A 26,468-nucleotide genomic window follows, 5' to 3' on the forward strand; every position below is an offset into this window, starting at 1 on the left:
AAGAAAACAAGATTAAAAAAAAATCCCAAGTCGGCAATGTGGTGTGACCTGGCAGAAAATCACCACTGCAAAAAACAATAGCTTATCTCAGATACATACACACATGGCCTCCCTGTTTCACACAAGCACACAAAGCCTATCACAAAAAGAACCATTGACAACTCTTACCTCTGTCTCACACACATACAAACACATAATCTCTTTCTCAAACATGAACAAAACCAAAGTCTCAATCACATACACAGGGCAGATTCAGGGAGAATGGCATCCTGAGCGAAAAGCTTCCTGAGCAAAAAGCTGAGCATCTCTTTCTTCCTCTGTCCCTGCGATCCTCAAGGTGTCTCTCAGCCGACGGCGCCCCACTCGACCTTTGCCCACCCCAAAAACTGGACCAGTACACCCAAACTCATTTTGAAGTTTGCACAGTGTAAAACAACACATTTAGAAAGTTTGTGTACTCCATGGAGTACACCACATTTCTAATCAGATGAACCCTATTATGAGGAGTCAAGTTTTTTGTAAGTTCAGCAGCTGGTTTCCTCTTATCAACACTCAGAAAGTGTCTATGCTCTGTTTGTAGTCTTAGTAGACAGGAACACATTTTAAACACCCAACAAAAAAGATGTAGTACATGAGCTTTAGAGATCACAAGAGTCCCATCTTCATTTGTCAAATAATAAAGTAGTGTGGGACTGGGTACCATATTGGTTCACTTGGATACACAGAAAAAAATGTCAGCAAACAAGCTGTAGGCGAGATATTTTTATTTGTGATTAGCTTTCAAGAATTATGTTTTCTCCATCAAGTCAATACTAAACTAATAATACATGTATTAAGTTAGTATAATACAAAGGAATCAACTAAAACTTGTTTGCTGATTTTTATTTCTTGAAGTCAGTAACTGTTAGTTCCTACTTTTGTTTTATTTGGCTTGCAAAATCCAAGCTCTATAAATAACTGATTCTCCTAGACATCACTCAGTTCCATCAGTCACATATAATACCGAAAACTTAACTTCTGATAAGAGGAAGTGGAGTAAAGTTTCTGGGTCTAGTGTTAGTCTATGGGGCTGAACCTGGAGTTTATGGTGCTTGGGATTTATGTGTAGAGAACATGCTATGTGCACAAATTATTTTTTCAGCACATAAAACTTGTTTAATTTGAACTAACCATATTTTTGTGTTCACATTTTCAGATTAGTATGCTTTTGTTAAGAACATAAGAAAATGCCATACTGGGTCAGACCAAGGGTCCATCAAGCCCAGCATCCTGTTTCCAACAGTGGCCAATCCAGGCCATAAGAACCTGGCAAGTACCCAAAAACTAAGTCTATTCCATGTTACCATTGCTAATGTCAGTGGCTATTCTCTAAGTGAACTTAATAGCAGGTAATGGACTTCTCCTCCAAGAACTTATCCAATCCTTTTTTAAACACAGCTATACTAACTGCACTGACCACATCCTCTGGTAACAAATTCCAGAGTTTAATTGTGCGTTGAGTAAAAAAGAACTTTCTCCGATTAGTTTTAAATGTGCCCCATGCTAACTTCATGGAGTGCCCCCTAGTCTTTCTACTATCCGAAAGAGTAAATAACCGATTCACATCTACCCGTGCTAGACCTCTCATGATTCTAAACACCTCTATCATATCCCCCCTCAGTCGTCTCTTCTCCAAGCTGAAAAGTCCTAACCTCTTTAGTCTTTCCTCGTAGGGAAGTTGTTCCATTCCCCTTATCATTTTGGTAGCCCTTCTCTGTACCTTCTCCATCGCAATTATATCTTTTTTGAGATGCGGCGACCAGAAATGTACACAGTATTCAAGGTGCGGTCTCACCATGGAGCGATACAGAGGCATTATGACATTTTCCGTTTTATTCACCATGCCCTTTCTAATAGTTCCCAACATTCTGTTTGCTTTTTTGACTGCCGCAGCACACTGAACCAACGATTTCAATGTGTTATCCACTATGACGCCTAGATCTCTTTCTTGGGTAGTAGCACCTAATATGGAACCTAACATTGTGTAACTATAGCATGGGTTATTTTTCCCTATATGCATCACCTTGCACTTGTCCACATTAAATTTCATCTGCCATTTAGATGCCCAATTTTCCAGCCTCACAAGGTCTTCCTGCAATTTATCACAATCTGCTTGTGATTTAACTACTCTGAACAATTTTCTATCATCTGCAAATTTGATTACCTCACTCGTTGTATTTCTTTCCAAAATTGGAAATATTACTACCCTTACCATAAGGGGATAACCTGCACAGAGCAGCAGTTACTACCCTAAACAGACATAGCAGTAACCTGCATGGAGTAGGAGCTACTATCTTTGGAAACTTGCTGGGCAGACTAGATGGACAATTCGGTCTTTTTCTGCCATCAGTATTATGTTACTATGAGTGCTAAAATGCGCTTGTCAGCAGAATAAATGTGACTTTTACGGCTGATGATAATAATATTTTAAACTTATGGAATGATATGAAATAGGTTAAAGTAGCTTGGTACAATATAAAGCTAAACCTAATTCTACATGAAGTAAAGGGATAACTATGTTAACTGGGGTAACCTGCACAGAGCAGAAGGCATGGGGGCAACCCACAAGGAGTGCCAGTTACTATTCGTAACTGGGATAACCTGCATGGAGTGACAATTAACCTAAAAAAAAATTGCTGGGCAGACTGGATGGACCACTTGGGTCTTTTTCTGCTGACATTTACTGTGTTTACAATATGTACTGAAAAAAAAATCTTGAGAAGTAAATTTATCAATCAGTATTTTCCAAAACGTATACCCCAAACACTGGGTTACCTGGGAAGAGTAAAGAAAAAATGTACCATGCTTTGTAGTAATGGTAGATTCCAAACAGTAAGTAATTTTTCACTTTTAAGACATTAACTCCAAAGTGTTTGCAATCATACACAACGTTCTACTTAGCTTAGATAATAAACAATAGTAAAGAAATAGAAAAGAGCTGTCAGTGAAGCAAAACACGAAAACACGCACATCAGCTGTTAAGAAGCTGTCAGAAAATGATTCTCTCCCTCCGCATGACGTCACGCGCCACCTCAGGGACGCCTGATGTCACCGCGCTCCTTCAACTGTCACTTCTAGTCCCGCCCACCTTACCGCCCGCCACGCACACCCTTCGCTCTTTCTCAGTCACGTGCTACCGATCGGCACGAGCTCAGGTGCGCATGCGCCCGCCTAGGAACGTCTCGACGCCCGGGTCGGGAGGAGGAAGTGAGGCGTGTGGGGTTTTTTTTTTTTTTTTTTTCCTCGCAATGGCGACGGAGGCTTGTTGAGTGACCGGGCGACCAAGCTGGCGCGGAGGGAGAAGCCGCAGGGGGTGGGGGGAGGGTGGGGAACCGGAAACGGAACCCAGTCGGGATCTGCGGACCGCTGTCGTTGCTGGTGGGTAGTTCGGTCTCTTGTGATGGCGTTTCTGTGTGCTCCCGCCCCCTCCCCTTGCCGTGAGCTTGGAAAAGGGTTGTTGGGAGGAGGTGCAAGGAAATGAGTCACTGATGTCTTTGCCTCACGTTTCAATGAGCACCCTCTCGCCGCTTTACACCTTTGCTGGCGAAGTCGGGGTGAATACGGCGGCGGAAGTCTTTTCTGCTCCCCGCCGTCGCTTTACTGGAGGCCCAGTCGCTGGCTTGCTTAGAAACGATGCGCCGGGGGTTGTGAGGGTGAGCCTGTTCTCTCCGCCCTCCAGACTACTTTCGTTTCGTTCATTTTATAAATTAACTCGGCGGCTTCCCGTCCTGAATCTGGCCCAGTAACAGAGGGGATTGTGGCACCTGTGAGGGACCTTCGGGGAGCTCGAGCTATAGCCGCGAGGAGAGAGCATATCCCGGGCGGAACTGAGAAGTTTCTGCATCTGTGGATTTGGCGCTGTGCTCTCCAGGTTGAGTGGGGAAGGGGAATTCTCAAGCGCTTCATCCGAAAAGGACGACGGTGGATGAGGCCGCCTCCTCCACCCTCGAAATTATTTCTGGGGGAATGATTTGAGTCTCCAGCTCTCGGTATGGTTTGCTAACAGTAGAGCTGCGCCGCAAAATGCAGACATGAGCTTTAAAAGCAGTTGGTTTATTTTGGTTTTACGTGGAAATTGTTGCGATTCTGAAATGCATTGGGAAAGTAATAATTTTGCGGTATTATGGAGTAGTAGTTCACATGGTTCACACCTTGAAAAATACTCAGAATTCCTAAAGTGAATGGATCTAAAACAAATTGAAATGAGAACTTTAGCTGAATGTTGTCTTATCTTTATTTTGTATTCTATAGGGATGCAGTAAACTTGATACCTGTAGATAGAGCATTAGGGTTGTTTTTTTGTTTTTTTAAACAATGCATCCCGATTTGAATACATATGATTGGCATCCAAGCGCTAAAAACATTGTAAATAGCATTTTTAATACATTTATGTATTTAGGTGTTTTATATACCGTTGTTCCAAAAGAAGATCACAATAGTTTTCATTATTAGCATTCATATTCATGGTCAGTGATCACATGCTTTGTGCTAATATTCACCCTTCTAATTCAACACCAGAGTGAATATATATATTCTAGGTCACAGTTACACATCTTCAAGGATATCATAGTAGTCCCTATCTAATATAGTTCATATTAATTCTTTCTAGGTCTGCATAACAGTGAAAACTAATCCTACTAGTAATACTTTTATATCATTCATTATATATTTGTTTGACTAGCTACTCAATACTACTGTCAATACAATTATCAGCATTAAAGTAATTTAATAAAGCATTCACTAGCAGAAGGAATGGTCCCTAACAGAGCAAAACAAGCTGTGATTTAACTAATTCTAAAAAACAAAACTAGCAGAATCAATGACTGGGACAATTACTGACCAATATCAAATCTGCCTTTTATCACATTAAATCGTATGCCTTTCTAAAGAGCCATGTTTTCAGTTCACCCTTGAAGTTTTCTTTCTGTTATCTGATGTAATGGCTCTGGAAGAGAGTTCCACAGCTTGGGGCCTGCTATTGCAAACATTTTGGTCTCTTATTTGTGTTAGGTGTGTGTTCAGAGTGGAGGGTACTGTTTTGTGATCTGTCTCTCTGTGGTGTATAGTGATGTAGTGTCACTTCTAATAGGCATGGGTTGATATTGTTGATGATGTTGAAAATTAGGGATAACATTTTAAAATGAATTCTGGATTGTACAGGAAGCCAGTGCAGGGCTTAGTTGAGGGGGTGATGTGTTCGAATTTCCTTGGCCCTAGAAGGAGTCTTGCTGATGCATTTTAAAGTATCTGTAGTGGCTTTAGTAAACTTGCGGGGAGGCCTAGTAAAAGGGAGTTGCAGTAGTCTAAATATGTGTTTGTAAGACAGTGCAGAAGTCTTGTATTGTTAAAGGAAGTTTTAGTCAATGTAGAATTCTCAACTCGGAGCGCATCCTGATTTGATTAATTTGCTTATATGCTTTTTCATAGTGAAGTTCTTGTCGATCTGAATTCCAAGGTCTCGTATCTCATCTGATGGAGTAATATTGGTATTTCCTAGGTTTAAGGTTAGTGGTTTGAGTATTGAGTTCTCTCCTTCTGTTTTGTGTTTTTTTGTGTGTTTAGAGTTAGTTTCAGTTGGGGAAAGGTTTTGTTGTATGACCTTCATGTATGTTGACAGCTGCTGCAGTTTTTTCAAATGTTTTGTTGAAAGGGATTTGAATTGTTTATCGTCTGCATATAGGAAGAAATTGATTCCCAGATTTGTTAGTAGAGCGCACATAAGCAGGAGATGGATGTTGAATAGAGTGGCTGAGAGTGCTGAACCTTGGGGGATGACTATCGCTCAGAAAGGTGTCTGAAATTTGATTACCTAGTTTGACTTGGAATGTCCTATCTTTTAAGAAGGAAAGGAACCATTTGACATTTCCATCTATTCCAGTTTCTTTCAGCTAGTGGCATAGCAGGGTGTGATCAACTGTGTCAAATGCTGCTTTTAAATCTTAGTATCAGGATATATGATTCATTGTTGTCAAAGCCTTGTAGCACTTAAAGTGATGAGTAGGGTTTCTGTTGAGCGATTATTTTTTCCTGAATCCGAATTGGCTTGGGTATAGTATTTTGTTGTCTTCAAGATGGTATTCTAATTGTGATAAAGCTGCTTTTTCTAGGACTTTTGTGATAAAAGGCAGGTTTGATATTGGTCAGTAATTGTCCCAGTCATTGATTCTGCTAGTTTTGTTTTTTAGAATTAGTTAAATCGCAGCTTGTTTTCCTCTGTTAGGGACCATTCCTTCTGCTTTAACCAAGGGTTGCTAAGAGCCAAGAGAAACAGATAAGTATGAAAGGAAAGAAGTGTGAAGCTTGCTGGGCAGACTGGATGGGCCGATTGGTCGTCTTCTGCCGTCGTTTCTATGTTTCTATGCTAGTGAATGCTTTATTATGGTTGTGACTATTGGGGTTATTACACTGTTTACATTTTTCAGGGTCTTTGACGGGATAGGGTCCAGTGGGTGGGTTGCGAGTTTCATTTTAGTGATTATTTGGTTTACTTCATGTTACGATACTGTTTCAAATGAATTCCGTTTCACTTGGATAGATTGCTTTTCTGGTACTTTTGATGGGTGGGGAAGAATTGTGATTTGAGTGTATTGATTTTGTTTAACAATGAATTAGCATATTCATTGAACGATATCTTTGTGAAGTCGTCGTTGTTTGAGATGGAGGAGCTTGGATCCTTGATTAGGTTTTTGAGTGTTTCAAAGAGTAGTTTTGAATTAAATATTAGGCCATGAATCTGTTTTGCATAATATTGTTTTAGCTTTATTGATTTGATCATGGTATTTAGTTAATAGTGATTCACATTTTTCTAGATATTCCATCGAGTGTTTTTTTTTTTTCTCCATTGCTTTTCAGATTTAGCATGTCTTAGCTCTTCGCTATACCACAGTTTTTCGTTTAGTTGTGTAGCCATAGTTTTGGAATTTTTTTTTCCTGGATTTGGGCATAGGGTATTGGCTATATCATTGATTTTGTCCCAGGAGTCAAAAGATGAGGAGGCGTTATCGCGATCAAACTCAGATATTTTATTTTTAATGGTTTCTTTGAGTGTTTCAGGTTCTATCTTTTTTTCAGTACTTGAAAGATTGATTATTGTGTGCATTTGTTGTATGATGAGGAGAGATATTAACTGGTGATCAGACTATGGTAATATTTTATGGGAAAGATTGATTTTGTAGTTGTTGCAATTGGCGAATATTAGGCCAAGGATGTGTCCTGCTTTGTGAGTGGGGTTGGTTACAAATTGTGTCCACCCCATGGCTTCCATGGTATCTAGAAAGATTTTGCACGATGTAGATTTAGGTGTGCTGGCTACAGGAAGGTTAAAGTCATCTATGATTAGAGTTGATTCAGGAGCTGGGAACACTTTAGTGAAGATTTCGATTAAAGGTGAGCTGTCTTTGGAGTATTCTGGGTGAGCTATAGATCAGACAAATATTTAATATTGGAGATTTTAGTATTGCAACTTCATTGGTTAGGTTTATCCCAACTTTTGTATGGTTTAAGTTTAAGATCTTTTTTGCAGATTAATAAGAGGCTTCCACCTTTTTCATTTGGGTCTAGGGAAGTGAAAGATATCATAGTTAGGGTAATCAATTTGGTTTAAGAAGACATTATCACAGTCTTTAGCAATGTTTAGGTGATGCAGAAAACGGTTCCTTTATAAGGGGGATTTTTTTTTTATATTGATTGAATGTTCAGTAATAGTGTAAACATTAGGCTGGAAGAGATTTCAGGAGAATTGGTACTTATCTTGGGATAAATCAGATTTATTTCTTCTCTTCACTTGTTTTTCTGTGTTCTCTGATTTCGGTGGTTTCCTAGTCCTGTGATTGTTTCAATGGGGTGAATCAACTCCATTTTGTGGTGTGCTAGGTTATGGCTGTGAATAGAATTTGTAAGTAACTTGCCCCAGCTGTCACTTCAGGTACACCCGAAGGGGGAGCAAAAAGGGGCAAGCTCCTTTGTTGTGCTCCTTTTGCGCATGCGCTATATATATACACTTCTAGGATATATACACTTCTAGGAAATATTTAAAAATGTAATCATGTTCTCTTACAGTATAAAGTTTCTGGCATTAGTTCATAGTGGCTTTTGGCTTGCAGTAGATAAGTAAGGATATTGGTGAAATTTCTTAACATGAGTATATGTTAAAAAATCAAATGATATTGCAAAAATTAGTTTTGCTCACTTTTCCACAGCTGAAAAAGGATGGCATTTGTTGTTTTTATGGATGTTCTGTCGCATTCAGTGTTGACTGTTTTGTGTTCATAATGCTACTAATTGCTGTACACATTTTAACATAAACATGAAAATCTTAAACACTTGTGATTTATAGATGATTGACATGATTGAAAATTAGAGAACTGTATTTTATTTATGAACATTTGATATTCTGCCTTTTCCCAAAGTTGGTTTCAAGAAAGATTACAATAAACAGAGGCAATATAACTGCTTATAGTCAATTCAGAATTTGCAATTGATCAGGCATTGGGATCCGGTATAGGAAATCCCATTTGTGAATAATTTCAGGATCCATTTATGCGTAAGTCATTCGTAGAGGGTTAAGGTAGTTGGGTCAAAGATGTGGACTTAAGGGAAGGCTTGGCCGAAAAACCATGCTTTACCTTCAAGCTCAAGAAAATAAAAGCTATCATAGTTCCAAGTTTTTGATGCGTAACGGCTGAAAGCACGGAGTCTCGTGTAGGACAGTCTGGCAGCAGTCAAGGCAAGAGAGAAAAGAAAGAGCTGTCTCGACAGACTGGAGTTCCCTTCAGGACATGTAAGGGGAGAGAAGTTGAGAGAGGTATTCAGGAGCCTGGCAGTTGTGGACAAAGTTTTTTAAATTTTATCCTGCTTTCTACTGGGAGTCAGTGAAGATGATGTAGAATAGGCCTGATATGATCAGTTGCTTTTGTACCTTTCAAAATTCTCGTGGTAGTAGTTTTAGTATTCATGGTTAGATTGCTATACTTAAAAGCTCACAATTTTACAGCACGGTAAAAATGCAAAATGTAATAGTTGGCACTACCACATAAAAGATTGCCATACAGAAAACAGCTGTATGATATATTAACATTGTTACTTACAAGTAAAATATGGCAGTGATAATGTGAATATAGGTCATAAGGCCTTACTTTCTTCCTTGCTGTTCATGCAGAATTCCACCCTTTCTTGTGCACCTAGTGGGATGGGAAGAGTGAGTACAGTCAGCCTTGGCAGAGATTACTGGCCCATTAAATATCAAGGGGCAAAATAGTGATAATGAGCCCTGGAGTTGTGGTGCCACTGGTTCTCTCTCACAGTTAGGGCTATTGTATTTAAGGCTCATTAATATGTTTCCAGCATTGGTGATATCACAGCATGCAGGCTGCATTTTAGTGATCTTATTGCACAGGGTAGTGTCTCAAACATATAGCAGTCAAAGTAACTGTCTGCTCCTCCAAAGTTCAGCAGTGGAATGGTAAAGTACATTTTCACTTAACCATTGCAGTAATTTTGAAGAGTCTGATCTTTCAGATGACACATTTTGCCTTTATTGCTTGGGTATCAGGAGATCCTGTTAACTTTGAAATGAGAGAGGACTTTCTTTAAAGGGACACAACACTTGCCATACTGGGTTAGACCAAAGCTCCATCAAGTCCAGAATACTGTTTCCAACAGTGGGCAGTCAAGGTCACAAGTACCTGGCAGGATCCTAAGGGATAGATAGATTCCAAGCTACTTATCCCAAGAATAAGCAGTGGAGTTCTGCAACTCTACTTTAATTATAGTTAATGGTCTTCACCAGGAATTTGTCAAAACCTTTTTTTAAACACAGCTACAATAATAGCTTTCATCGCATCCTCTGGCGACTTGCCAGGTTCTTATGGCCTGGATTGGCCACTGTTGGAAACAGGATGCTGGGCTTGATGGACCCTTGGTCTGACCCAGTATGGCATTTTCTTATGTTCTTATTAATTTTAAATGTATTACCTAGTAACTTTTATTGTGTGTCCCCTGGTCTTTGTACTTTTCAAAAGCATAAACAACTGATTAACATTTACTCGTTCCATTCCACTCATTTTATAGACCTCTATCATATTTCCTCTCAGCTCTCCTTTCTCCAAGCTAAAGAGTCCTAACCTTTTTAGCCTTTCTTCATAGGGGAATTGTTCCATCCCCTTTATCATTTTGGTTGCCCTTCTCTGTACCTTTTTCTAATTCTGCTATATCTTTTTTGAGATGGGGTGACCAGAACTACACACAATATTCAAGATGAGCTCACACCTTGGAGCAATACAGAGGTATTAAGATATTCTCTGTTTTATTCTACATTCCTTTCCTACTAATCCCTAGCATTCTGTTTGCTTCCTTAGCTGCTGCTGCACACTGAGCAGAAGATTTAATCGTATTTTCAGCAATGACACCTAGATCCTTTTCTAGAGTGGTGACTCCTAATGTGGAATCTTGTATCGTGTAGCGATAATCTGGGTTACTCTTCCTAAGTGCACCACTTTGCACTTGCCCACATTAAATTCATTTGCCATTTTCCACATAGATTAAACAGGCTGTTCGCCCAAGAGCAGCCGTTATTTCTGACCCTCTGTGGGAATGCGGATCGGGTTCAGCGGCACGTCTCCAGGCTTTATGCTTTGCTGAACGAGGGATCGGGAGGGAAGCCCGCACATCAGGCACTCTGGGACTCAGACCTGGGGGGTGCCTTGACTGGGAAGGCCTGGGACACTTGCTACCTACGTATTTCTCGGTGCTCAGTCTCAGCGACATTGAAAGAAAATGGTTATAAACTCCTTTATAGATGGTATCTCACTCCGGCTCGCCTGCATAGAATGTCCTTACGCCCCACTGCTAGATGCTGGAGGCGGTGTGGCCTGGAGGGCACCTTCTATCACATGTGGTGGGAATGCCCAGCAGTGGTAAAGACCTGGGCGGGCGTTCAGGACTATATTCAAAAGACTTTGCAATTCCAGATTAATTTAACGCCCCAGCTATGCCTCCTACAGGCTGATATGGAGGAGGGTAGCGCTGGGGAACGAGCGTTGACAACGCAGGTAGTGCTAGCGACCAGGTGCGAAATTGCGTTCTGGTGGAAACGGGCTGAAACTCCTTCTCTGGGTGATATTCTGCGGCGACTAGATAAGGTGTACCTTATGAGCCATCTTACCGCAATTAGGCAGGACCAGTTGCCTAAATTTCTGAAGATATGGGCGCCCTACGTTGGGGGGAAACTTCGGGACTGATCTGGTAGTCAATCCACTATGGGCGGGGTGGTGTCTTCCTCCTGGAGCTCTTAGGTTGTATATTTCTTCCTTTAATTATGCCACCTTCGCTTTACCCCACTGTCCCTATGATGGGACTTATTTATTTCTAAGGATGGGACTCATAGGGATTCACGGACGAGCTGGCTGGTGGGGTTCAGTGGCAGCAAAGATTGAGAGGGTCTCATTATAGTTTTAAAAGTTTTATTCATTAGTTAGTTTCACACCACTAAGTTGCTGTTACGCAGTGTGATGTACCTGATTCATATATATACTATGTCATGTTGCGACGCAGCGGTGCTTTTGAAGCCTGGAATTGGGTCCTCTCCTCGCGGGAGGGGGAATCCTCTTCAGCGGGTTCTTGATGTCTCCGAGGTTTGACACGCTTGTATAACAGTACTTTGCTTTCACTTTGCATTGTTTGGAGTGTACACTGTATATACTTCTGAGCCTTAATGTTTTCTTCATTGTGGAGTGATATTACCTTTTGTATGTCCTTCAGTTTTCCCAATAAAATACAAATTTAAAAAAAAAAAAAAATTCATTTGCCATTTTCATATCCAGTCTCCCAGTTTTGCAGTGTCCTCTTTCTGAGCATATCGACAGATGAACTCAGGACCAGTGGGTTATGCACCTCTGCCAGCAGATGGAGATGGCGCAAGCTGAGGTCACAGTATATACCGTATATTCCAGCAGCGACATCAGTATGCCAGTATTCATCTTCAGCAGATGGTGGACGTACATTGCCCTATGAGAATTGCTTCAGATTTTAGGAGAATTAAAAAAAATAATAATTTTAATCCGCTGTCCTGCGGTGTTACCAGATGGTTCCTCCCCCAGTTGAGAATTCTTGAAGTGATTTCTGTAGTCCCTCAGATGTGTGCTTTTGGTCAGGTAGCTGGCTTGCTGCTGGCGTGGACTTAGCTGATTGTTCAGTTTAAAGGCAGCGGGTGCAGGAAGAGAGCATGGCAGTGATGGCAGGTGCCGTCTCCCTCCTGCAGCTGGAGACAGTCTCTGTAGTCAGCTGGGAAGGGCTGAGTTCAGGTACTTTTTTTTTTTTTTTTTGTTATTTTTTAATCAGTCAGTGTAGAGGAGTTTTGTAAGACCTCCTTCGTTCTCCGTGCTTGGCACGCTGTTCCAAAGCTTGTTCCCATTCCCATGGAGGTTAAGGGAACTGGGCAGCCTGGCCGGTTGAGCAATCTGGGTGGGCTAGACCTCTATAGGAACTTCTGTGTGCACACTGCGTCCGGATCCTCGTGAATTGTTCGCTCAGTTTTTGGCGCACTTCCTGCGTGCACATATTTTAAGCATATCTATGTGCGCCCAGATTTTGACCCATTGTAGGTGCGTTTTGTTTTTTGCGGTGCTTACTTTTGGGGCGTCTAATTTTTGTGCGCTTGAAATTTTTCAGCGCGAGCTGGCTGGATGCACCTTCTCAGTTGACGAACTAATGGCGTCAGTGAATAAGAAACTAATTGTCTTTCTCTTTGTGTTGCCAGTCATATTCAGGCATCTCAGCCTGGAGTGCCTTCTAACATGTCAGTGCTGCTTAGAGGCTCAGGGAGGATTGTCATCTGATTTGGTAAGCCTGGTTCTTCCCAGCTTGATGGTCGATGGTCTGGCTAAGGATTTGTCTGGAGGTATGCTGGACTTTGGAACTCCCAAAGGAGCTGGCAGTTCAGTGCACTCTGCTACAGTACCTTTTGGTTTTGGCCTGGATCCTTCTGTCTCTTTTTGGGTAGAGGTTTTTTTTTTTTCAAGGATTGCAATCCTTTCTTCAGGCGCAGTGCTCAGCTTCGACCAATTCTGTCAGGTCGAATCCTCAGCTGGTAGCCCCTCCTTCTTCCAGTCCTATGTTTAAGCACCAAAGCACACCTCAGCTGCGGGTATTCCCAACAGGAACCCGGATGGCATTGATGATGAAGCAGATCCTGACTCCCTGGAAATGGGGAAATTCCTCCGGGACTGGAACCTTATTGGACCATATTGTGGTTCTTCCATAGAGGTAAACTGCTGGCCCTGATTTCCCAGACCTTGAAGATGCTGGGAGTACCTGGGGTTGATTCCATGTCTGAGCCAAAGAAGAATCCCATTTTGGTTTCTTGGCGTAAAGCCTCTCGTGTTTTCCCTGTTACGGAAGTCATTCAAGAATTGATTGATCTTGAATGGGACGCTCCGGTTGCAAATTTCAAAGGGGGTCAGACATTGGCAGCCCTGTAGCCCCTGGCTCCAACGGTGAGAGAACATTTGCGTTTTCTGAAAGTGAATGCGCTGTTCTGTGCTGTCTCTAAGTGGATGACTATTCACATGGAAGAAAGAGTGGCCTTGAAGAATGTGCATGACAGGTGAATTGAGGCCATTCTCAAACAAGTATTTGAAGCATTGGCACTGACAGCAGATAGCTTCCTGTTGTGCCCTGGGGTTCACTCTTGTCTGCTTCTCTCTCAGGAAGTTGATGATTCTGAGGTGAACTCTAGAGCAGTTATGGAACCCGCCGCCTCCTTTTTAGCAGATGTGGGTTGTGATTTGGTCCATACTTTGGCTAGGGGAGTGGCTTTGGTAATAGCAACTAGATGACAATTATGGCTATGTAATTGGTCGGCTGACATGACCTCCAAAGCTAATCTTACGAAGTTGCCCTTTAAAGGTTCCCTCTTGTTTGGGAGTGAGTTGGGAAAAACTGGCTAGTAAGTGGGGCGAATCCACTGTTCCTTGGTTGCCAGAGGATAAGAAGCAATTGCAGCACACTTTAGGTATGAGGGGTCGTCTTAGGGGTTCCCAGAAAACCCAAGAGGAGTGGGCTTGGGTGGCAGATCCTCCTGAGCCTCACAATAAAGGTTTGCCAGCCCAACTCCGTAGATGAGATAGGGAGATGTCGCTCTTTTATCAGAGGTGGGTTGAAATCACATTGGATCAGTGAGTTCTGGAGGTGAAACGAGAAAGATATGCATTGGAATTTCACAATGTTCCTCAGGACGTGTTCATGATGTCTCCATGCCACTCCCCGCAGCAGAAGCAGGCAGTGGAATCTACCCTGTCATGGCTTCTCAGTCTGAGGGCTGTGGTTCCAGCGCCTACATCTCAGAAACGCATGGGGCGATATTCCATTTATTTTGTTGTGCCCAAGAAGGAGGGCTCCTTTTGTCCCTTCCTGGATCTGAGGAGTCAACAGTCATTTGTGAGTGACTCATTTTCGCATAGAAACCTTGCGCTTGGTGATAATGGCTGTGCAGTCAGAGGAATATTTGATCTCTCTGGATCTGTCCGAGGCCTACCTCCATATTCCCATCCAGTTAGAACACCAACGTTTTCTGCGTTTCGAGGTGCAGGGGTGCCATTATCAGTTTCGGGCAATGCCTTTTGGTCTAGCCACGGCTCCCAGAACATTTTCCAAAGTTATGATGGTGATGGCAGCAGAGTTGAGAGAGGATGGGATCTTAGTACACCTGTATTTGGATGATTGGCTGTTTCAAGCCAAGTCCCTGGAAGAAAGCTGCCTGGTGACCCTCAAGGTGATCTTCTTATTGCAGGAGCTTGGTTGGGTAGTGACCCTAGCCAAGTGCAGTCTTCAGCCTTCTCAGTCATTGCAGTACCTGGATGTTCGGTTCGACACGAGGAAGGGCAAAGTTTTCCTGCCAGAAGCTCAGGTTCAGAAGTTGGTGTTGCAGGTGCGTCTTTTGGTGAACACTATACGCCCGACAGTGTGGTCCTGTCTTCAGATACTTGATGTGATGGCGGTAATCCTGGAAGTGGTGCTGAGGGCAAGATTGCATTTGTGTCCTCTTCAGCGCTCCTTGCTGTCTTGTTGGAACCCACAGTCGCAGGATTGCTTGGTTCGGCTCCACTTGCTGAAACCTGTAGTGGCGGTTTCAGGGGGTTCATCTGAGAAAGGGAGTTTCCCTGATGTCGCCGGACTGGTTGATACTCATGACATATGCGAGTCTCCAGGGTTGGGGAGCTGACTGTCAGGAACTAACGGCGCAAGGGTGCTGGAAAACGGAAGAGTCTCTCTGGAACATCAATCACCTGGAAGCCAGGGCAGCCAGTTGGCATGCTTGCAGTTCAGCAACAATGCATGGTCAAGTGGTTCGAGTAATGTCTGACAACGCAACGACAGAGGTTTATGTCAATCGGCAGGGAGGAACCAAGAGCCAGCAAATGTTGCTGGAAATAGTTCAACTTATGGAATGGACAGAAGGGCATCTCCAGGTGATCTAGGCCTCTCACATTGCAGGAAAAGACAAAGTAAGAGCAGACTTTCTCAGCCAGGAGAGTCTGACCCAAAAGAATGGGTGTTGTCGGATGAGACATTTCAGCTGATAGTGGATCTCTGAGGCCTTCAGTTCTTAGACCTGCTGGCAACTTCTCGCAATGCGAAGGTTCCTCACTTCTTCATTTTCTGGAGAGATTCAAAGTCCTTGAGTATTGATTCTCTCAAACAAGTCTGGCCGGAAGACAAGCTGCTGTCTGCCTTTTCCCCGTGGCCCCTGTTGGGCAGAATAGTATACAGGAACGAAGACCACAGGGGGGGTGGTGCTCCTGGTGGCACCGGATTAGTCTAGAAGACCATGGTATGCGGATCTGCAAAGACTTGTGGTATAGTCTTCCCTTCATCTTCTGCTGCACAAGAATCTATTACAGCAGGGGCCTTTTCCTTCATGAAGATGCAACTCTATTTTGTCTTACGGTATGACCCTTGAAAGGGCTCGCTCGTTGAAGTGTGGTTTATTCTTCTACGGTGATTGCCACCTTGCTATGTGCTCAGAAGTTTTTCACTTCCTTAGCCTATGTGTGGGTTTGGTGAGTGTTTGAGGCTTGGTGTGAGGAACGAGGTGTTCTTCCTATTTCAGTGAAGATCCCACTCATTTTGGAATTTTTGTAGGATGGATTAAATGGGTTTGCCCTTAATTCCTTGAAGGTACAGGTTGTGGCTCTTGCCTGTGGCTCTTGCCTGTTTCATAGGCCAGGTCAATGGAGAATCCTTATTGTCTCATCTTTATGTGGCTCGTTTCTTGAAGGGAGTGAATAATCTTCGTCCTCCCTTGTGATTACCGGGTCCTGTGGAGTCTTAACATGGTGTTAGATTTCTTGGTGGGTCCTATGTTTCAACTACTGCATAGCCTTTCCATACAGCTATTGACTTTGAAAACAGCATTTCTGGTAGCAATACGTTTTACGTGCTTAATTTCTGAGCTGCAGGCCTTGTCTTGCTGGGAGCTGTTTCTTTGGGTGACTCCAGGAGTGATACAGCTATGTACTATTCCCTCTTACTTGCCTTACTTGCCATAAAGTGGTCTCGGATTTTCACTTGAATCAGTCCATTTCCTTGCCATCATTGTTTAAGGGAAAAGATGCGGAAGAGTATTGCCTGTTGCGTCCTTTGGATGTCAAGAGACATATGCGGTATCTGGAGGTTTCTAAATCTTTCTGAAAGATGGATCACCTGTTTGTCCTTCATGATGGAAGGAAGCAGGGAGAACCAGCTTTGTAGGCTATAATAGTTCGCTGAATTAAGGAGGTAGTCACGGACGCATATGTGGAGGCTGAAAAGCCATTGCCTACTAATCTTAGGGCTCATTCCACTAGGCTCAGGCAGTGTCATGGGCGGAGGTTAGATTGTTGTCTCCCGTCGACATTTGCCGAGCTACGATGTGGTCCTCCTTACACTTTCTAGTTATTACTGTCTGGATGTGCAGGCCCGGGAGGACACAGCCTTTGCACTTGCGGTGTTGACTGGACCACAGGCAGCCTCCTACCCTAGTTGGGAGTAGCTTGGGTACATCCCATTGGTCCTGAGTCCATCTGCCTACATGCTAGGAAAGGAGAAATTACTACCTACCTGATAATTTTGTTTTCCTTAGTGTAGACAAACAGACTCTGCTTCCTGCTCTTGCCTGCTACATGGTTGAATTAATGGTCCTTCTGTGGGGCTATGTGTTCCAGGGTTTTATTGGTAAGTGTTTATCCAATCCCTATGTTAGGGTACATAAATTCATTACCTGAGTTCAGTGCTTCCTGTTTGAGTACAGTAATGGTTGACTGTTTTTAATCCAAGTCTGTTCACAGTTGCTTTTGAAGAGAATACTGGTTGGCTGATGTTGCTGCAGGAATATATATAGTGCCCATGACACTACTGTGAAGTCAGCTTGCTCTGTTGCCATCTGCTGGCAGAGGTACATAACCCACTAAGGAAAACAAAATTATCAGGTAAGTAGTAATTTCTCCTTGTGATTTCCCACAATCCTCTTGTGATTTAACAACTTTGAATAATTTTGGGTCATCTGTAAATTTGACCACTTCACTACTTGTACCCATTTCTAGGTCATTTATAAATATGTTAAAAAGCAGTGGTCCCAGAACAGATCCCTGGGACACTCCATTATTCACCTTTCTCCATTGGGAAAATTTACCATTTAGCTCTACTCTTTTTTTTTTTTTTTTTTGTTTTCTGTCTTTTAACCAGTTGGTAATCCACAATAGGATACTGCCCCCTATCCCATGACTAAGAAGTCTTTCATGAGGAACTTTGGCAAATGCTTTCTGGAAATCCAGATACACTATATCAGCTGGCTCACCTTTATCCACTTTTATTTTCACCCAAAAAAAAATGTAGCAAATGGGTGAGGCAAGATTTCCCTTGGCTAAATCCATTTGTCGCATTAAACTATGCCTCTTTCAGTTAATAAGGTGATAGTATTGTGTATCTATATGTTCAGCAATTTTGTTCTTTACGATCGCTTGTTATTTTGCCTGGCACATATGTCGGACTCACTGGTGTGTGCAGTTTCTTGGATCACCTCTTGAGCCCTTTTTAAAAATTGGTGTTCACTGACAACCCTCCAGTCTTCAGGTACCATAGCCCAGTGGTTCTCAACCTTTTTTCGGCCGGGACACACCTGACAGATATGGTTCTCAAGTGCGTGACACACTGAACATGTGACCGTCACGGGACAAAATGTAAAAGAAAATTATTCCTTACCTGCTAATTTTCGTTCCTGTAGTACCATGGATCAGTCCAGACAGTGGGTTATATCCCCCGACCAGCAGATGGAGTCAGAACAGAGTTTGAGAGCGTCAGCATATAGAGTAGTGCACCCTCTGCTGGAGCTCAGTATTACGCATAGCAAAGCCCAAAAGCAAAACACAACATTTTGGATCCAGAACCGTTCCCAAAAAGGAACAGAGACAGATATAAGTAAACAAACGGTCAACGGGACCAGCAACAGTCAACTTGTGAGGAGCTGTGAACAGTAACAATAATCAGAGACAAACAGAATGAAAGATACCTGGAAGAATCCGAGCAGGACCTAATGAAACCCCTAGTGGCGGGCGTCTGGACTGATCCATGGTACTACAGGAACGAAAATTAGCAGGTAAGGAATAATTTTCTTTTCCCTGTACGTACCTGGATCAGTCCAGACAGTGGGATGTACCCAAGCTTCCCTAAACCGGGTGGGGTCCTGAGAGACCTGCTCGGAGAACTTGATCGCCAAAAGAACCCGTGCACTGAGGCGCCAGGTGTAGTCTGTAATGTCTGGAAAAAGTGTGCAACGACTTCCATGTCGCCGCACGGCAGATTTCCTGGGAGGAAACGGAGCGAGATTCCGCCCAGGACGCCGCTTGGGATCGCGTGGAATGAGCCGAGACGCTGCGAGGCGGCACCCGCCCCGCCGCAATGTAAGCCGATGAGATGGCGTCCTTTATCCAGCGAGCAATAGTCGTCTTGGATGCCTGAGAACCTCTCCTCGGTCCTGACCAGAGGACAAACAAATGATCGGATACCCGGAAGTCATTGGTAACCTCCAGGTAACGGAGCAGTACACGCTTGACGTCCAGGAGCCGGAGAGACCGGGGTTTCTCTGGAGCAAACGCTGGAAGCTCCACCGTTTGATTGACGTGGAAGGCCGAGACCACCTTTGGAAGGAAGGATGGCACCGTACGAAGGGAAACCCCGGAGTCGGAGAAACGCAGATAAGGGTCCCGGCAGGACAAGGCTTGAAGTTCTGAGATCCGGCGAGCAGAAGAGATGGCTACCAGGAAAACCTTCTTGAGGGTCAGGTCCTTGAGGGAGGACCCCCTCAGGGGTTCAAAAGGAGGGCCCGACAGCGTTCGCAGCACCAAGTTGAGGCTCCAAGAAGAGAAAGGATCCCTGACCGGTGGCCGTAGGTGTTTGGCACCCTTCAGAAAACGTGCGTTATCCGGCTGAAGGGGTAGAGAGCAGTCCTTCTGTACCAAGACATTCAAGGCCGCCACCTGAACCCGGAGCGAATTATAGGCGAGACCCTTATCCAGACCATCCTGTAGGAAATGAAGGATCAGTGGGACAGTCGCCTCCAAGGTTTGGACTCCGCGGTCGGAGCACCATGCTTCGAAGACCTTCCAAACTCGAACGTAAGCGACGGAGGTTGAAGGCTTGCGGGAACGAAGCATCGTTGAGATCACTGTCTCTGGGTAGCCTCTGTGGCAGAGACGGCGCCGTTCAAAAGCCAGGCCGCAAGACAGAAGAGTTCTGCCTGCTCGAAAAATACCGGACCCTGGCGCAGAAGATGAGGAAGATGGGACAGGCAAAGTGGGCCGTCCACCGTCATCTGAAGTAGATCTGCGAACCATGGCCGACGGGGCCATTCCGGGGAGACGAGAATTACAGTCCCTCGATGATGTTCCAACCTGCGGAGAACCTTGCCGACCAGAGGCCAAGGAGGAAACACATAGAGCAGTTGATCCGACGGCCACGGAAGGGCGAGGGCATCCACCCCCTCCGCGCCGCGCTCTCTTCTGCGGCTGAAGAAGCGTGGAGCCTTGGCGTTGAGAAAGGTCGCCATTAGATCGAGGCGTGGAGTCCCCCAACGACGGATGATGAGATGCATTGCCTCGTCGGAGAGAGCCCACTCGCCGGGGTCTAGCTGTTGACGACTCAGGAAGTCCGCCTGAACGTTGTCCACCCCGGCGATGTGAGAGGCCGCTATCCGGACGAGATTGCTCTCCGCCCACTCCATCAGGGGAGTAGACTCGAGGGAGACATGCTTGCTTCTTGTCCCCCCTTGGCGATTGATGTAGGCCACGGTGGTGGCGTTGTCCGAGAGGATCCTCACCTCTGTGTCGCACCAGGGGAAGAAAACGCTGGAGAGCGAAACGCACGGCTCTCGTTTCTAGGCGATTGATCGGCCACTTTGCCTCCTCTGGCGTCCAAGTCCCTTGAGTGGCGCTTCTTTCGCAGATGGCGCCCCATCCCGCGAGGCTGGCATCGGTGGTCACCACCACCCAATTGGGAACCTCGAGCGAGACTCCCCGAGCCAGATGCGAGGGGACAAGCCACCAATCCAGGCTTTTCCTGGCTAATGGTGGAAGCGGCAGGATCACCTGATACTCCTGGGAGACTGGTTTCCAGCGGGATAGTAGGGACGCCTGCAGTGGACGTAGGTGTGCAAACGCCCAGGGTACCATGTCGATGGTGGAGGCCATTACTCCCAGGAGCTGCAGATAATTCCAGGCGGTTGGTTCTTCCAGAGCCGAAAACAGAGACACGTGCTCTCTCAGGGCTTGCGCCTTGTCCTGGCGCAGGAACACCATACCCCGCCGGGTATCGAAGCTCGCTCCTAAGAAATCCAGGTGTTGCGAGGGCACAAGGGAACTCTTTGGAAGGTTCACCACCCAGCCCAGAGAGCGTAGGAATTGTACTACTCTGGCCACTGAGGTCTGACCATGTGAGAAGGACTTCGCTCGAATCAGCCAGTCGTCTAGGTACGGATGTACTAGGATACCCTCCTTGCGGAGGGCCGCCGCCACCACTACCATGATCTTTGTGAAGGTCCGAGGTGCAGTCGCCAAACCGAAGGGAAGCGCCTTGAACTGAAAGTGTTGACCTAGAATCTTGAAGCGAAGATACCGCCGGTGAGCCGGCAGGATGGGAATGTGCAAGTACGCTTCCGAGAGGTCCAGTGAAGCGAGGAATTCTCCCTTGTGCACTGCGGCAATCACTGATCGAAGAGTCTCCATGCGGAACCGGGTGACCCTGAGGGCCTTGTTTACCTCCTTCAAGTCCAGGATGGGGCGAAAGGAACCGTCCTTTTTGGGAACGATGAAGTAAATGGAAAAGTGGCCCAAGCCCACCTCGTCGAAGGGGACGGGAACGATGGCCCCTATTTCCTGCAGCCGGTCTAGAGTTTGTTGAACCGCTATCCTCTTGAGATCCGAACCGCAGGGGGAGAAGATGAACCGGTCCCTCGGGGGGCGGACAAATTCCAAGGCGTAACCGTCTCTTATGGTGTCCAGCACCCACTGGTCCGTGGAGATAACTGCCCACTCCTCGTAGAAGTCCATGAGGCGGCCTCCGATCCGGGGAGGTGAGAAGTGGGCTCCTTTGGCATCATTGGGATGACTTTGTGGGCGGAATTCCATGCCCTGGACTCTCTCTCGCGGGCCTCCGCCCACGAAAGGAACGAGACCAAGGCTGGGATCTTGTCTGCTGCGTCCGGGAAGTGGACTGTCGGTAAGACCTATAACGTCGCTGTGCCCTGGCCCTGGTTCTACCGGAAGAAAATGATCTGAAGGAACGCTGTCTATCCTCCGGCAGCCGATGCACCGAATTTTCCCCCAGTGACTTGATGATCTGATCCAGGTCCTCTCCAAATAAGAACTTCCCCCGAAAGGGGAGGGAGCCAAGGCTCGATTTGGAGGAAGCATCCGCTGCCCAGTTGCGAAGCCACAAGAGCCGTCGGGCTGCTACAACCGAAACCATGGACCGCGCCATTACGCGAAAGAGATCATACAGGACGTACACCCCGTATGCTATGGCAGATTCCAGCCTGTCCGCCTGGGCGGCCTCTTCGGGGGGGCAATTCCTGAGAGGTGAGAAGCTGCTGTACCCAGAGTACCCAGGGATCGGCGGATCTGGAGGTGGGTCGAGGTCCAGCTCCTGAATAATATGGTGGATGAGTTCATCCAGCTCTTCTTTTTGAAAAATCCGTAGGGCTCGAGGGTCGTCCCCCTCAGTATGTCCATCCAGATGCGCCTCCGGGGGTTCCGGGGAGACGTCTCTCACCGGCGAAGCCGCCCCCGTGGTACGCGGGCTGGCACGGGAGAGGGACCCGGCAGGGATCCAGGCGTAACGGACGAGGCGGTGAGACCAACGGCAAGTTTAGGAACCTTGGGGGGAGGGGCCCCCAGGGGATTAGACGCCTGCACTCCCATACCCTGCAAATAGGCCATGTGCATTGCCAGAATAAAGTCAGGTGAGAAAAACGGAGAGCTGATTGGAATCCCTGGGGGGGGGGACCATCCTGGGAGCCCCGGTCGGGCAAACCTCCCGCCGGGGGCAAAGCCTGTTGAGAGCCAGTGCAACCAATCCTGTCTGCATCTGGGAGCTAGTCCATCTCACGCTGACCCCCTAAAATGGCCACCGTTCCCGCCAAAGGCGGCATCGTGGCCGGCCCGCGCCACCCGGGCTGAGGAGGCGGCAGGTCCGAAATCGCACCGGAGGACTGCAGGGTGCCTTCCCCGTTGGGGAAGCACCGCTCACAAAGCCCCTCCCTCAGAAATTGATTCCCCGGCTCGCCGCAGGCCTCTCACCTCGAGGACCACGGCATGTCAGCACCGGGAAAAAGAAAAGCCTCGGGGGGGGGGGGGCCAAAAACGAGCTAGTGCCGTGGGGGGGGGGGGGGCGGGCCTGGAAATGGCCCTAACAACCTGCCGAAGGGGTCCAGGAACTGCGGGGGAAAACCCCCGTTTCAGTTGAGCACACACCCACGGGCGGAGCTTGCGAACCGCGGGACCCCCAACGATGCGTGGAGCGGCCGGAACCACCGGCATCCACGGGGCACCACCAAAAAGAAGCAAACCTGTGGAGAAAGAAACTCAAAAAACTTCCACTTACCCCAACGGAAGAGGAAAGGAGTACAGAATAGAGAAGGCAAAGCCACAGACACACGCCGCCTCAAAAATTGAAAACTTTTTTTTTTTTTAAACTTTAAGGATCCAAAATGAAGAGAAACATAAGACAGGGAAATACTGTGGAGAAAAAGAAAGAAATAACTAAAAATGAAGAAACCCTGTCAATCTGGGGGAGCTAGTGGATCCCCCCACTCACATCTGCTGGAGTCAGAAGAATACTGGGCTCCAGCAGAGGGTGCACTACTCTATATGCTGACGCTCTCAAACTCTGTTCTGACTCCATCTGCTGGTCGGGGGATATAACCTACTGTCTGGACTGATCCAGGTACGTACAGGGAAATATACATTCTGCATCCTCAGGAACCACGTCGACCCCCAAAAATGAGTGCAGAGCAGAACTAGGGCATTACCCGTACAACTCACCATACAAAAAAGATATTCTGGATCTGATGACATCTCAGTAAAAACAAAACAATCTCTCTTTACTGGCAGGCACAATACCCCCTCCTTATGAAAAGACAGTAATTTACCACTACAAATATTTAACCAGGCCCTAAACACTAATACACCTCCTATTGGGAAAACAGAGCAAGCCAAGCTGCTATAGATACCCACTTAGAAATAATTGTAAAACTATACTAATAAATGTTACAAAACAGCTGATGAACAGAATAACATCCAACAATTAAAAACTCATAAAAATTAATAAAAATTGTCTAAATATCAAAATATTTCAAAACAGCAGACACATCACATAATACCAATAATTAAAATGGCAGTCATTCAAGAAAAATAAACTTTAAAAGCTGCCTTTACTTACCTTCTCCAGCAACTCTCCTATTCCTTTCCCTTGCAGACCAATAGCACTCACCAGAAGCAGCAGTGGCTGCTGAAGCTATGTCCTCACAGTCCTCTTCCTTGTGGACCCTAAGGAAGAGGACTGTGAGGACATAGCTTCAGCAGCCACTGTCTCTCTCACTGTGTGAGAGAGACTGATCAGGGAGGTGACTGGTGTGTGTGTGAGAGACAGACTGATCAGGGAGGTGACTGGTGTGTGTGTGAGAGAGTTACAGAGACTGATCGGGGAGGTGACTGGTGTGTGTGAGAGAGACAAAGACTGATCAGGGAGGTGACTAGTATTTGTGTGTGTGTGAGAGAGAGAGACTGGTCAGGGAGGTGACTGCTGTGTGTGTGTGAGACAGAGACTGGTCAGGGAGGTGGTGTGTGTGTATATATATATATATATATATATATATATGCTGAAGCTATGTCCTCACAGTCCTCTTCCTTGTGGACCCTAAGGAAGAGGACTGTGAGGACATAGCTTCAGCAGCCACTGCTGCTTCTGGTGAGTGATATATATATATATATATATCACTCACCAGAAGCAGCAGTGGCTGCTGAAGCTATGTCCTCACAGTCCTCTTCCTTAGGGTCCACAAGGAAGAGGACTGTGAGGACATAGCTTCAGCATATATATATATATATATACACACACCACCTCCCTGACCAGTCTCTGTCTCACACACACACAGCAGTCACCTCCCTGACCAGTCTCTCTCTCTCACACACACACAAATACTAGTCACCTCCCTGATCAGTCTTTGTCTCTCTCACACACACCAGTCACCTCCCCGATCAGTCTCTGTAACTCTCTCACACACACACCAGTCACCTCCCTGATCAGTCTCTCTCACACACACCAGTCACCTCCCTGATCAGTCTGTCTCTCACACACACACACCAGTCACCTCCCTGACCAGTCTGTCTCACACACACACTCACACACACCAGTCACCTCCCTGACCAGTCTGTCTCACACACACACTCACACACACCAGTCACCTCCCTGACCAGTCTCTGTCTCACACACACTCACACACACCAGTCACCTCCCTGACAAGTCTGTCTCTCTCTCACACACACACAAGTCACCTCCCTGACCAGTCTGTCTCTCTCTCACACACACACACACAAGTCACCTCCCTGACCAGACTCTGTCTCTCTCACACAAACACCTGCCACTCACGCACCCAGGCACCCGTTCTACCACACACACACACACACACACCTACCTGCCACTCACGCACCCAGGCACCAGTTCTACCACACACATACAGCTGCCACTCACGCACCCGTTCTACCACACGCGCACACAAGCTCACATGGAGCCTCTTCTCATTGTTTGGCTCAATAAGCCTGGCCTCCACTTCTCAGCCGCCTCTGGCCTGACCTCCCGCGGTGCGCAACATCTCTCCAGCCGCCTCCCGCGCAGCGTCTCTTCGTTCTTCGGCCCCCGCCGGCGTCTGCGCGCAGGTGTCTCCAATCTTCGGCCTGGCCTCCGGCGTCTGCGCGCAGCGTCTCTTCATTCTTCGGTCCCGCCCCTGGGGAGAAGGGAAGCACAAGCGGGGCAGTGGAACACCAGGAGCCGCGACAAACTGGTTGAGAACCACTGCCATAGACTATGATAGTACCCTTTACATCGGCTTGCCTGATTCTTCGCTGCACCCACTACAATTAGTGCAAAACACAGCAGCCAGAATACTTGTCGGTTCAACTCGCAGGAATCGTATCTCTCCAATACTTTGTTCCCTTCATTGGCTTCCTATAAAATTTTGAATTATGTACAAAATTTTAACAATTATTCACACCCTCATCTATAACACACCTTCTACCTGGCTTTGTACAACTCTTCGTATTTACAAACCATCTAGAGAATTACGATCCTTATCAAAAAATCTCTTAGATGTACCCACAGTTAAACTAGCCAGGCTCGAATTTACACGTAAGAGCATTTTCTGTGGCAGGCCCTTACATGTGGAATTCCCTACCAGATACCCTGCGACTTATATCATCTATGCAACAATTTAAGAAACACTTAAAAACTTATGTTTCAAAAAGCCTTTAACATTTCTTCTCCAAACTGATTTTCAATGAACTACTCTTACATACACATTATCAGGATCCTACACTATTGTTTACCTGACATTAACTGTGCTCCTATCCTTTGCCTTCCCCCCCCCCTTCCCTGAAATTTCAACTGAACTGGCCTTTTTTTCTCTACTGGAAATAAAAAGAAGGTATTCAAATTATCTGGCACCTAAAAAGTGTTAGCTAAGGGTCATTGTACACTCTACCATCTGTGGCATAGATTTGATTGAAATTAGATAGTTAAAAAAAAAATTATTGGGGTTGTGGGAGAGACAGACATGTTGATTTTGTATTTTCAATATAGGATACTAGGCTAAAAAGGTATCACAGCCCTCAGAATCCAGGTTTTTCTTT

General features: G+C 45.8%; 1 protein-coding gene across 6 annotated transcripts in view; it reads left to right on the forward strand.

Moving 5' to 3' along the window:
• Positions 1-3,170: 3,170 nt before the first annotated feature.
• SPATA2 (spermatogenesis associated 2) overlaps positions 3,171-26,468 on the forward strand; it is a 45,747-nt gene continuing 22,449 nt past the window's right edge. Inside the window, exons 1-2 of one of the 6 annotated variants that reach the window (XM_029612581.1) lie at positions 3,372-3,417; positions 5,467-5,543. The gene's annotated coding sequence lies outside the window, so the exon portion shown is untranslated. Of the gene's footprint in view, positions 3,195-3,290; positions 3,418-3,477; positions 3,693-3,762; positions 4,029-5,466; positions 5,544-17,223; positions 17,248-26,468 lie in introns of those variants that run through there. The other 5 variants (XM_029612585.1, XM_029612580.1, XM_029612584.1 and 2 more) reach the window with 5 other exon arrangements.

The sequence above is a fragment of the Rhinatrema bivittatum genome, chromosome 8 (genome assembly GCF_901001135.1).
Source record: "Rhinatrema bivittatum chromosome 8, aRhiBiv1.1, whole genome shotgun sequence".
NCBI classification, from domain to species: Eukaryota; Metazoa; Chordata; class Amphibia; order Gymnophiona; family Rhinatrematidae; genus Rhinatrema; species Rhinatrema bivittatum.